The 12842-nt window shown below is 41.2% G+C and overlaps 1 long non-coding RNA gene across 1 annotated transcript; it reads left to right on the forward strand.

The window, feature by feature from the left end:
- The first annotated feature begins 857 nt into the window (after positions 1-857).
- Positions 858-11424, forward strand: LOC115393723 (uncharacterized). The gene is made up of 3 exons (XR_003931972.1): positions 858-923; positions 5232-5239; positions 11414-11424. It is a non-coding gene; the product is annotated as an uncharacterized LOC115393723 (long non-coding RNA).
- The last annotated feature ends 1418 nt before the right edge of the window (positions 11425-12842 follow it).

The raw sequence follows: 12842 nt of genomic DNA on the forward strand, positions 1-12842 counted from the left end.
TGTCATGTTACTGCAATGAGAAAATACTGTTGTGACTCCGTCTACTTGTGCATGTGCAGATGAACTCTTCACTGCAGCCATGGTGCTCATACGCAACTGCTGTGTGTCGATCGATTTCTTTTTTTTCTTTTTTTTCGATCGATTTCAGAAAGTTCAGTTTTTACTTGTTGATGCAGTCAAGGTGTTTTTCACAAGGTTCACCTTGGGAGCCATTTATAAAAGAGTTGAAATTAAACAACTCTAGCAGGGCTGCCCTTTGTCACCGGTTCTGTTCACTATTTTTATGGACGTATTTCTAGGTGCGGCTAGCGGCTGGAGGGGCTCCGATTCATGGACCCTAGGATCTTCATCCTCATCTCTGCTTTTTTGCAGTTTTTGCAGATGATGTTGTCCTCTAGGCTCCATCGAACCTGGACCTGCAGCATGCACTAGGGGTGGTTTGCAGTTGAGTATCAAGCAACAGGGATGAGGATCATTACCTCTAAATCCATGGCCCTTGAACAGAAGAAAGTGGTCTGCCCTTTCCAGGTTGGCATAGAGACTGTGCCCCAAGTGGACAAATTCAAAAATCTCGGTGTCTTGTCTACAAGAGAAGACCCTGAGATTGACAGGCTGATCAGTGCAGCGTCTGCAGAGAAGCAGTTGTTGGATCAGTCCGTCGTGGTGAAGAGGAAGCTGAGCCAAAAGGAAAGCTCTCATTTTATCGGTCAATCTACGCCCCCGCCCTCACCTATGGTCATGAGCTTTGCGTCATGACCGAAAGGACAAAATCCCGGATACAAGTGGCTGAAATGGGCTTCGTTCGTAGGGTGGCTGAGCGCTCCCTTAGAGATAGGGGGAGGAGTTCAGTCACCAGGGAGGAGCCAGCTGAGGTGGCTCGGGCATCTGTTAAGGATGCCTCCCGGACGCCTCCCCAGGGAAGTGTTCCACTGGGAGGAGACCCCGGGGAAGACCCAGGGCACGCTGGAGAGACTACGTCTCTCGGCTGGTCTGGGAAAGCCTCGGGATCCTTCTGGAAGAGCTGAAGGAGGTGTCTGGGGACAGGGAAGTTTGGGCATCACTACTTAGACTGCTGCTCCTGCAGCCTGACTCCGAATAAGCAGAAGAAAAACGGATGGATGAACAGGCCTGAACATTGTTGTAAACAGACACCAATAATCACATTGTTGCATTTTCTCTTGAAAACCTTGTCATGTAAACAGGGCTCCAAGCACAGTCAATAACACCACGAGGGCCCCCCATCCACACCAAACTTGATGTGACCCCCCCCCCCCAAAAAAAAAAAAAGTTTCTTCTTCATTGTGATATACGTTTTAACAATTTAAGTGGGAGTGTTTATCATTTCAAAAGCTCCAATGTGATAGATCATTCCAGCAAATCAAGCATGAAGAAATAATTTCATTTTAATCTAACCTACACACAAAGCATTTTCCCAGCCTACTTTTCAAGGACATGTTCTTCTTTCTTTCTTTTTTTGTATGCATCACTGACAGGATGAAAACCATTGTCAGCAGGTTCATCTCATGCCATTGTTACCACTGACCCAAATTTGCTTGATGCTATGTTAATCAATGCAGAAAATCAGTATTTCAATACTCTCACTGTAGCTCCTCTATAAAAAGGAGGGCAGCAACCCCACTGTTTAACATGAAACCGTAAACATTACTTTGTCTCAGAAGAAAAGCCCCACTTGATATGGTCATTAAGGGTAAAGAAGGGCAGTGAAGAACAGGGTGGGGGGTGGCTCCTTAAAATCGCACTCAGTATTTTTGCATTGTGTTTCCTCTTTCGGGTGTGGTAGCACTTTTACATTCAAAAATAGTGCTGTTTAGAATGAATGGGTTCACTGTAGGCAATGAAAAGCATAACAAAAGACTGAAGACAACATGTGTTGTTGTTAAAATTAAGCTCAAATAATAATAAAAGTACTTTTTTCAAGACAGGAAAAGGGATTTGTTTTTTTTTTAAAGAATTTTGTTTGGTACTTTTTGTAATATATTGTCTGTAGAGATTAATACTGTAGAGGGAGTGTTCTTGGTTGGAATACAGCAGAGGAGCCATTTCATATCCTTGAGTGCACATGTTTTTGTTTCATGTTTTTTTTTTTTTTTTTTTTTTTAAATATTTTCCTAGAGTATTTGGCCAAATACCATGCATTGGCAGTTAGGTGGTGATAGGTCTCAGCTTGCTCTGTAATGGGCTGAAGACAGTCCAGGGTGTCACCTTCGATTTGCCCATAGCTGTGTTCACACCACAAGTATATAAAGCACAGAAGATGGATGATTCATTGCTTGATACAGCAATAACTATTTGTTTTTGACAAATGATTCAAAGCATGTTTTAATGAACACTTCTAACCCTTTTCTCCAGAGAAACCCACCCACTTTACTTCTAACAATGTCTGCAGTGGGCCTCAGGCCACATCTGATCTCCGATTTGTCAAATATTACAATATAACCAACAGCTGACAGACAGGCCCACTGTCACTACCATGTAAAATGAGATTCAAAGGTCTGCTGTAAATTCTACACGTTTTTTTGATCTCATTTTCTTTAACATGGTTCAGTGGTTTGACACCCCAATATTAAACCTGATTCTGTGCTGATCTGGATTAGATCTTCTCTTTTTCTCAATAAATCAGACATTTTATCACCGTGACTCATCAAATTGATAAGAACATTTTAATTGGAGTTTTTCCAAAGCAAGTGAGCCATGTCTGCTGGTTGTATTAGTCACTACAGGCTTGATCTGTGAGGTTTGAGATAACTGAAACAGATACGAATGATGTTGCATGTTGTACATGTGAAAGCTGATCCACAAACACATGCGCTGCTGATCCTCTCTGATACGTGCGCAAAATAACACATTGTGTGCATATACCTTCATGACAATGTAATATTGTGAAATTATCAAAAAGTTGAAAGTGTTTCATATCCAATTGATTTTAATGAGTTTGAAGAAGTACATATTAGGGCATTCTTTAGTAGAGATGCTACTGTTGTTTAGGTGAGAGGTATTTCCTCAACTGGCTCAGCACAACTTTCTGTTGTTAGAGTTCACTCTTAATTATTTTGTATTTTGAACAAGGGCTGCATGATAAGTCATCAAAAATCAAGATCTTGATTCACAGTTACACGTGATCTCGTTTCACACGCACACAGCAAACATCTGGAACATTTTATATCAGGAGCTGCATCACAAACAAAAAATTATTTCCTACCAGCTAATTTCAAGCACCTCCAAAAGCAGCACTGTTGCTGACTCCTCCCTCAACCAGTGGCAAAGCGTCTTTACAACACCTGATTTTGTGGAGGAAGCCCGGCTGCTGTTGAGTGTTGGAAAACAAGAGCGAGGTTAAAGCTGAAGAGGGCTGAAACAATTCCACAAGTTATTTATTAAAATGCCGTGTGGATTCGCTTAACTCAGTACTATCTACACCGCGCGCTCACTTCTGATGCCGTAAAGCATTGCGCCTGCCAAGTACATAATTCTAAATAGAGACGCCGTGCCGTTACCTCCGGCGAGCAGCCTGGCGGCCAGTCCCTGAAATATCCTGGGGCAGGTTGCCAGGAGACGCTCGCCTTGAGCAGAGGATGTGGTGGCATCGGTGTTCGAGTCATTGGGCCCCAGAAGGCAGTCAGCCGGGAGAACGCCGGACTCTTCGGTCCTTTGTGTCCCTCATATGCAGAGATACCATGCACGTTTGTTTTAAAGCACTTCTCTACCGTTGCTGCTTTGTGTCGTCACAAAAATTTGATGCAGCAAGTGAATTTGCACATATTTACATGATCAATACTGTGCTACACGCTCCACCAACACATCCAACTGCATGTCACACCAGATTTCATTCTGATATGATGATGAAACCTGTTTCCAACAGATCCTCAAGTAAACACGGTTTGAGGCACACAGTACCAACTTTTAACTGTTTGTTCAAGATGTCACTAGTGGAATCATTCTGAAGTTTTCACTTGGAAAATGTATGCAGTGGAAAGTACAGTCTATGTGAGTGAGCATGCTATTTGGCACACTTTTTACACACAAGGGGCACGATTTACTGAAATCCTGCATATTCACCTACTTCTTTCTACTTATCTCTGCAGCATTTTCCAAATGATAGTGTCCTTGTCAGACAGCCCCCTAAATGGAGAGCTAAGAATGGCCTTAGAGTGTTCGCTCTAATTAGGAGCACAACTCTGTCACTTAAATACCATTAGTTTGATTCCAGAGGGGGGTAAGGCTGCCCTGCCTTCATCCCTTCATTTATAACTTTTAAAGTTAACCTAATGCTTGAAGTTCCTGTCCTTGTGCAGTGTAGGATACATACTAAAGACTGACTTTGGGTGACTTCATTTGTAACTGTGAATTTATAGGAGACAGTCCTTTTTCTTTGCAGCTTTAGGTATAATTTCATTCAGTGAAACTGCTGCTAATGATGCTTCATATCAGCCACTGTTTCACCGTAAACATGCTATAATCGTTTTTTTAAACAGGTTAATAGGTATTGGCGAAATAAAACAACTTGTCCACACAGTATATTACTAAAAAATGGCTGATTTACAGCGGATTGTGTAGAATTTATCAAATCTGACATGTAAACTGCTTTAAGTTTGAACATTGTCTGTAATCCATCATCTCTATTATGTATTGTAAAAATCCAAGAAATTAAACGGCTAAAAAAAAAAGGGAGACAACATGTACAACAGAAGATTTATTTGTTTGAAAAATATTAGCAAGCTTTCCTCTATTGTATGAATAAGATGTATTGAAATGAAGGATTAGCCAACAGGATTTTTTTTTTAATTTAAACTGAGAAAGCCATGCATCTAAATGATCCCCTCAGTGTAGGGGTGGGAAGTGTTACTCATACATTAGTCACTCTGGCATTGTAAGCATGTCAACTTTACTGTCAACTTCTACTGCAGCATAAAGCTTGCTTAATGTGGAGGAATAAAGGCATAAATCAATGGATTTATTCAATCACATCGGCCTTTTGAAACTCAAAATGATTTAACATTACGCACACACCCAGACACACACATGGCCAACCCTTTTGTAATTCAAATGCACAAAGGAGCAGTCCTGAACCAAGAAAGCAGATTTCAACTCCTGACTAGGGTATCTGTGCATTTCACCGTATAAAGAAAAGTCCTGCTGGAGACGAGACAGAGTGTGCAGGGATGCAAAAAGAGAGTGATTTGTATCAGCTACAGTCAGGGTTGAGCGGGCAGATTCAGGTGTCTGATAGCTGCCGCCAGTTTTGTGCGTGTTCCTCTTCGTTTCACACAAATATGTGACACCTCCCCCCTCTCCCGCCTCCTTTATTGAAAAGCTGGGACTGGGGATGAAAAGGAGCAAAGTTGGAGGAAAAAAAAAAAAAAGGGAGTTAAGAGGAGGGAGGATTTGTAAAAAGACAAACTTGGGACGCAGACGGCTTTTTACCCAATCCTTGCCCTGAGCAAGATCCCCTTTCACCCAACAAGCTGCTTCTATAAAGCTTGCAGCCCTCCTCCCTGATTTCTGCTCGAAGCCACTCCCCCTTCCTCTGGGACATTCATTCAGCTCGGCAGCATCAACGGCATGAATGCAGCGATGTGCTTGGGTGTATCATTTACAAGTGCAGGAAGCACCCCCCACCACACACACACACACACACACACAACCCCGCGCAGCCATATAGTCATTCCATTAAAATGAAAAGATTAAACTACTTGAATTCCATCCAAATAAATGATGTCAAAATGTTCTGATATATTGTGAAGAAGATGAATATCTGTGGGTAAAAATACTGACAAGCTTATCCTTATCTTAGTATGATTTGGAAATGTTTGAAATGATTTAGTTTTGCCTAATTCACTGAGTTTACATACGTCAAACAGTTTGTTTTTTTTGCCCTTTGGTGGTGTATCAGGTTGACCTTGAATGTCAGGGAGACAAGTTCAATTCCCGGTTGCAATAAAAACAGGTGTTAACATAATCCCTGTAGATATTAGGCTAAAAAAATCGTACTTACATCAAACACTTAAATCCACAAATGTGAATCTTAATGAACACAAAGGTTTTTTCTTTTATGTTGGTCTCACTGAACTAATTAAAATATAGTTTCCAGTTGGTGTCCTGGTTCATGGGGTTCTATACATTCAGCAATTTATTGACAAAATACGTAATGATGTGTAGTTAGCAGACATCGCCAAACAGGCAATGGTTAAACATCCAAAAACACAACAGACAACAAAAATGCTGGAAGAACTTACACAGAAACACAAACAAACTGACAAGAAGATGCAGACACGAAGGCACTTATACACCACAGCCACCAGGTGAGGACAATCACACCCTCAAGCACAGGTGAAACACATCAGGAACAGCAATCAGACACGAGAAGCCCGAAATGCTCACCATGACAGCTCCCAATGAGTCCAATGCAATCAAACTAAATCTCACCACTTTCAAGCATGCTTCTTGCTTCAATAATCAATGTTCTCAAAATGATGTGTTTTCAGTGACTCTAAACAGACACCCAAAACGCAACGAAAGACTTTCATTTGAAATCACTGCATCTCTCACTCTCTCGCTCTACTTTAGTGGTTACATCCGTTCAGATTATCCACCTATCCAATTGTGCCACCTAATTCAGGAAAAAAATCCAACAAAAGCACAAAAATAAAGAAATAATCCATCCATTAATTAGTAACTCAATGCATATAATAATCTGTAAACTGGCAGAAGTTGTCTCTTCATTGCAGTTTGTCAAAATCTGGATTAAAACATGCAGGCAAACAAAGCGGATGAATTTATATGCAGTTTTTTTTTTAAAGCCTACCTCCAAAGCTGTCCTGTTCTCATATAACGTTCTTAAACTGTCTGAATCTTGGTAAACCTCCAGAAGATTTGTGAAACTTGCATCACTTAGTTTTGCTTGACAGTACAGCAGAAATATGAGCTCCGCTCAGGTATTTTATGTGTCTGTTCCTGGTGGTGGAACGAAGAAAAGAAGACCAGACAGTATATGCAATGCCTGTAATTTAAAGAGTAAATATACATATCTAGCCGTAACCTTAAACTTTCTGGTCACTGAGTTGGCTTATTAATGATTATTTCTCTCTGCCTGGTATTGCAATGGGAAGAAAGGGGCCAGAAAATGTCGATAAAAAGCTAAACATGCAGTGTCTGGGAGCATGTCTTTACTGAAATCAAGAGGAAAAAGTGGCCCTTGACAGACTTCGTTTTATCACAGGAAGGTCTTAAACTGGCACTTTTAGCAGTAATATAAAAACGACACAGTCCAGCTAACACTTCCACACAGAAGTGCAGCCTTATCAAATCATTAAATCATGTAAGGCTGCACTGTATTACACTCTGCCACCCCAATTCATATCAATCGACACATTGTTCCTCCATCAATTATTTCATCATCACCTACATGTCACATTAGATTTATTATGTCTTGACTGCTGTAATCATAGGGCACATGCAGAAAGTATCTGGCATTTTGTCATCAATAGTAAGAGTGACAGGAAAATATATGCTTGCACATGGTGACCAACTGCAGCATCTGGAAAAAAAGATCCAATTGGATGTGGAAGAGGTAACAACATGAACAGACCTGTATCTTGAAAATGAGGTACACTCATTGACACATAAATGAAAAAAAAAAAAAAAACTCACACCATTGTAAGGAGAACAAAGGAACTGTGTCGGCATACAGAAATGTTGAATATGCATGACCTGATTGGCACAGCATTAATGGGATCACTAAACAAGCATTCACTGGCATTCCCTGCTATGCACAGTTACAGTCAAATCAACAATATCCACTCCAAAATTAGCAATGCTGAGGTTTCTTTGCACAAACTAAGAGCTGCTGACTTCTGACACTCAGTCTGCCTAAGGAGCCCAAATACCAACAGGGCAAGAAAAACTAAATCTTATAAGTGAGCATATCCACCTTGGTCTTTGAAGTGTGAAGAAACAAAAGCAGAAACTCAATTGTACATGTGAGTTTGAAGTTCAGATTCAATTCCAATATTTTTTGTATATTTATATATATATATATATATATATATATATATATATATATATATATATATATATATATATATATATATATATATACATATATATATATAATAAGTAATTTCAGCTTATTTGCTTCCTACAGTATACTTCAAAAATACTTTTTCTACACAGTTCATAGAGACCAAGGTGAGATTTAGATTTAAAAATAGCTCACTAGTTTATCAACTCCAACATGTCATTTTTGCTTATGCCACCTGCACACTGTCTGTCAGCTCAGGTTACAAGTATTGAGTTTCCAAATATACCTCCTGGCAAGATAAGGCTGGCTACATCCAAATAAAAATAGTTTTACTGAATCTTAGTGCTACTTTTGATATAGATAACACCCATTCCTACCCACATCATACTGCTTGGGTTTTAATCTTATTTGTAAGACAATCACTGTTCTGCGTCTATAGGTAATTATGAATGTGAGTGTATGAAAATCACTTGTGGGGTTCCTCAAGGCTTCATCATTGGGCCTCTGTTATTCAAACTCTACATGTTCCCTCTGGCTCAGATCATGGAACATTACAAGATCCATCCTTATGCAGATGACACACAGCTCTATATAGAAGAGAAAGTGAAAGACCTTTATATTCAGTAACGTTGGGAAACCTTTTTCATGTTTACTTGTTCATATAAATATATTTGGTCTAGGATTTGATTTATCTCTCCATGGTATAACAACACGTTCTTCAGAAAGTTTACAGTCTTCATTTTTTTTTTGATTATCTTTAGATGAATAAAGCTTGTAGTAATTCTACTTTTTTAAAACTTTTCTTATGCATGTTGTTTTAATGTATTTCTGTCCTTCCATGTAAATGGTGCTACATAAATAAACTTGCCTTACCTTGATCTTAGACATATCTTAGACAGATCTTACCCCCAAATTCCACTGGACGCGAAAGTGCTGCGCTCTTGAATCATACAGTGCAGCACTTAGAACCCATTCTCTTTTGTCAGACAAATTCCATCGGACGCGAAAGTGCCACGCCACATCCCAGAAGCATGCGCCACGGCGCTGGAGTTTCGCTTCAGGTCTATTTTCTGCGCACCTGCTTCAAAACCTCGTAAATTCACTGTCGTTGAGAAAGCACCAGACAGGAAGTTAAAGCGGAACTTTCAAAATAAAAAACAATGTACAACCTCACAGACGTAAATTTTTTTCTATACGAGGGGGGACCCAAAAGTTTCCGGACTGATTCTATTAATAAAAAAATACAATGAATTTCCGACTTTGGCCGCTAGATGTCGCTACAGGATAGCCTCATGCATAACTGTGCCAGGTTTGGTCTTCCCCCGTGATGCGGTCAGCTGATAGTCATTGTTTATGTTGACAGAGTTACACCCCGCTCTTCGATTTTTCAAGATGGCGGATATCCACGGATATGCGCTCTGTCAAAACATTTTGTTTTTTATTGGGAAAACAGCGGCAGAAACACTCACCATGTTGCAGACATTCTTTAAGAAGGATTCTGAGGGTGTCTGAGTGGTTTGGGCCCTTTAAGAGCGATCAGATTACATCACGAAGACCAGGCACGCAGAGGACAACAATCCACTTCCAGAACAGAGGAAAACGTCACAAAAACTGAAGAAGACATCATGGTAGATCCACGCAGGACTTTTGATGACACTGCAAATCTGATGGGAGTATTGTAGAGATCCAGACGGATAATCCTCAGGTGGTTATTAGAAGCAGTGAGACGAAGGCGCCCGGAAATGGCCGCATCATAGCAGACAGCAGACCACAGGACGCCCCGTTACGCACAGAAATAGTACCAAATGTTGTGCGTAAAGCATATTTTTGGACTAAAACCGTGACCAGCCAGCCTCCCCACCACCATATTCCCCTGATCTGGCCCCAGGCGACTGCTTTTTGTTGTCAAAGATGAAACTGGAGCGGCAGCGGAAAGGTAAGACAGGCATACAGACGGGGGATGGAAAATCGAAGTTCTATCTTTCCGGCACAGTTACGCACGGTCATGGCGACTCTTCTGAACAGTGAAAATCTCGGGTGCAGCGTTGTATTCAAGCCAAAGGAGAGTATTTTGAAGGTGACAGTTTCAAATAATTGCGAAGATTAAACAATAAAAAGTTATAACTACAGTCCGGGAACTTTTGGGTCCACCCTCGTATGTTGTTATTACGCCACCTCGGAAGGCATGAGCATCAGGTCGACAGGGTCCCACACAGTAGCAAATGCCGAAATTACCATTTTTTATATAGAATAAACTACACAAAATTAACTATTGGATGAACAAAAGCACTCATTTGAGATCAAAACATAAATCATGTACTCACCCTTGCTAGAAGTACTATAAATCACAGAGCAATGTGGCTGGGACAAGCAGAGCCACCTTGTAGAAGCGAAATGAGGTTCATTCAACCTCATTCAAACATAAATCTATCATTTATAAAAAAAATTAAAAAAAAACTCTATTGAGGATGTGAATTCAATACCAGTGAATTTGCAGTGAGGTTTACAGGTGGTCTACAAACGTTCCTCCCCCCTGCTTCAATATCTACAGTAAATCCCAGGAGGACATAAAATCTATCAATTACACTTCTTATCCAGCAGACAGGACTAAACATCTTGATAATGTGAACTCCAAGACAACCATGGCACACCAAGACTCAAATCCAAAAAAATTTACTCTCACAGGTGTCACATGCTTCATCTGCCATGCAGCGAGTATTGGGTGAGTGTTGAACTTCCAGTAATGACAGTAATTCCATGACATTGCCCATTAGGGGGGTGATTTGCTTGGATCCTGCATATAGCATGCTAAATTGAATACTCAAGCAATGATTTAAGCTTTTATCAGTTTATTTTTTCAGCTTAGAGAAGTTACTCAGGTAACACAGTTACCAGTCTTCCCGTTTGGAGACTGCTGAGCCCTCAATGTGTCAGTAAAAACAAAGTCATCCGGCAGCTGGAAAGGGCATCAGTTATTAGTTAAGGTCCAAAAGGTGGTGGTTTCGCATAAACTTCTCAAAGGAGATGTGGCCCATCAGTTGTGAGTTGGCCCCGCCGTTGGTGACGCGTCCTTGGAGGTGTTGCTCTGCATCCTCTGCATCCTTCCTCAGGCAGACATGGAGGAGCTATGCTACCTCCTCCTTGCTGTTCACCTCCGAGGCTACAGTGCTTCTTGTGCTCTCCCTGCCTGCATAGAGGGTCGTCCCTCGTCCCCGGCAGGACTGTTGTTAGGGGCACGACCGCCATGGCGCTCTCTGTCAGCATCAGGTCTTGGGGTAAGGCTAGATCATGGCAAAAAGGTACAGAGGGCCAAGCGGCCGAGCTGGTGCCACCTTGCAATCTGGTTTGAGGCCTCAATCATCAGGTAAGGACTAGCAGGTCCCACCCAAAAAGAAATGCCTTCTGGCCATCGGTCAGCTCCGTGGTCGACCGGTAACTGGGAAAGTCCCAGTGGACTATAAGGTTACTTACTCTCAGGTAACTTCTTCTTACTAAGTTACTGTTTGGCCCCGTTTTCATGACAATGTTTTCAAGTAATAACACTTTAGTTCTGTTTTCGGTGTCCATTTGCAAGATAACATTGCTTGGAAAATGCAATAATTCTACCTTCATATAAATGAGGGACAACAGAACTTTTTTAAAACACTCTGTTTCCATCTCTTGGGGAAAACAGGGAAAATGTAACTTTTTGAAATGCTCAAAATCATCTCTAATGGTGGAAACAAAGTTACTGCACATCTTAGACTTAGACTTAGTTCCTCCTACTCCAGAGTACTGGGCAGCTAATCTCCTCCAACCATCTCTGTCTGAGGCTTTGGTCTTGACTTCCATCCACTCGATCCAGGTGATGCGTGTTCGTCCCCTCCTTCGCCTGCCATTGGTTGGAGTCCACGAAAAGGCGGTATTGGCGTGTCGAGAGTCGGGCAAGTGCAGAATATGCCCAGCCAAACGTAATCTTCTTTCGCCGACAATGCCACTTAAAGTTCTCAGATCGGCACGTCTAAGTACAGACACATCCGTGATATGATCTCTCTAAAATATTCTCATTATCTTTTGTAGGCAACGTTGATGGAATACATTTAGTTGGTGTATAATTCTTGCTGTACTTTTCCATGTTTCATAAGCATAAATGGCCATTGGGCACTAATCGTGCCATGTAGAATTTGATCTTAGTCTGAATGCTGATGAAGTTGCGGTTCCATACTGGGTTTAAGCGTCTGAATGCTCCTGCTGCTTTACCAGTTCGCACGTTGACATCGAAGGATGCATCACCGTCTCTGTCGATCAGGCTTCCGAGGTACGTAAACTGAGAGACGTCTTCTACCTGCTTACTATTGAGAGTTATATCCGCATGTGTCTGAGTTGATACGCTCATTGTTTTCGTTTTGCTGTTATTTATAGCCTACGAAGTCCCACTTTTTGTGCATTTTCGTCCAGAACATTAGTCATTTCTTTAAGTGTTCCTATATTTTCTGATAGTAAGGCGATGTCGTCAGCAAAATCAAGGTCACATAGTCGTCGATTTCTCCATTGTAATCCAAAAGTCTAATCTCCCATACTTCTTCTTTAAACAAAATCCATAACAATTATGAAGAGGAAAGGGGACAAGATACAGCCTTGCTTGACTCCTGACAAGATATCGAAAGAGCAGACATTCCTTTTGGATTTTGGATGCAGCATGACAAACCTCCATAGAGAGCCTTGAACATGGTAATAAATTGGTCGGGGATTCCATAGAATGCGGTAATTTTCCAGAGTGACTGGTGATGGACACTGTCGAAAGCCTTCTTGAAGTCTATGAAGT

Source organism: Salarias fasciatus, chromosome 1, assembly GCF_902148845.1.
Source record: "Salarias fasciatus chromosome 1, fSalaFa1.1, whole genome shotgun sequence".
In the NCBI taxonomy this organism is placed as follows: Eukaryota; Metazoa; Chordata; class Actinopteri; order Blenniiformes; family Blenniidae; genus Salarias; species Salarias fasciatus.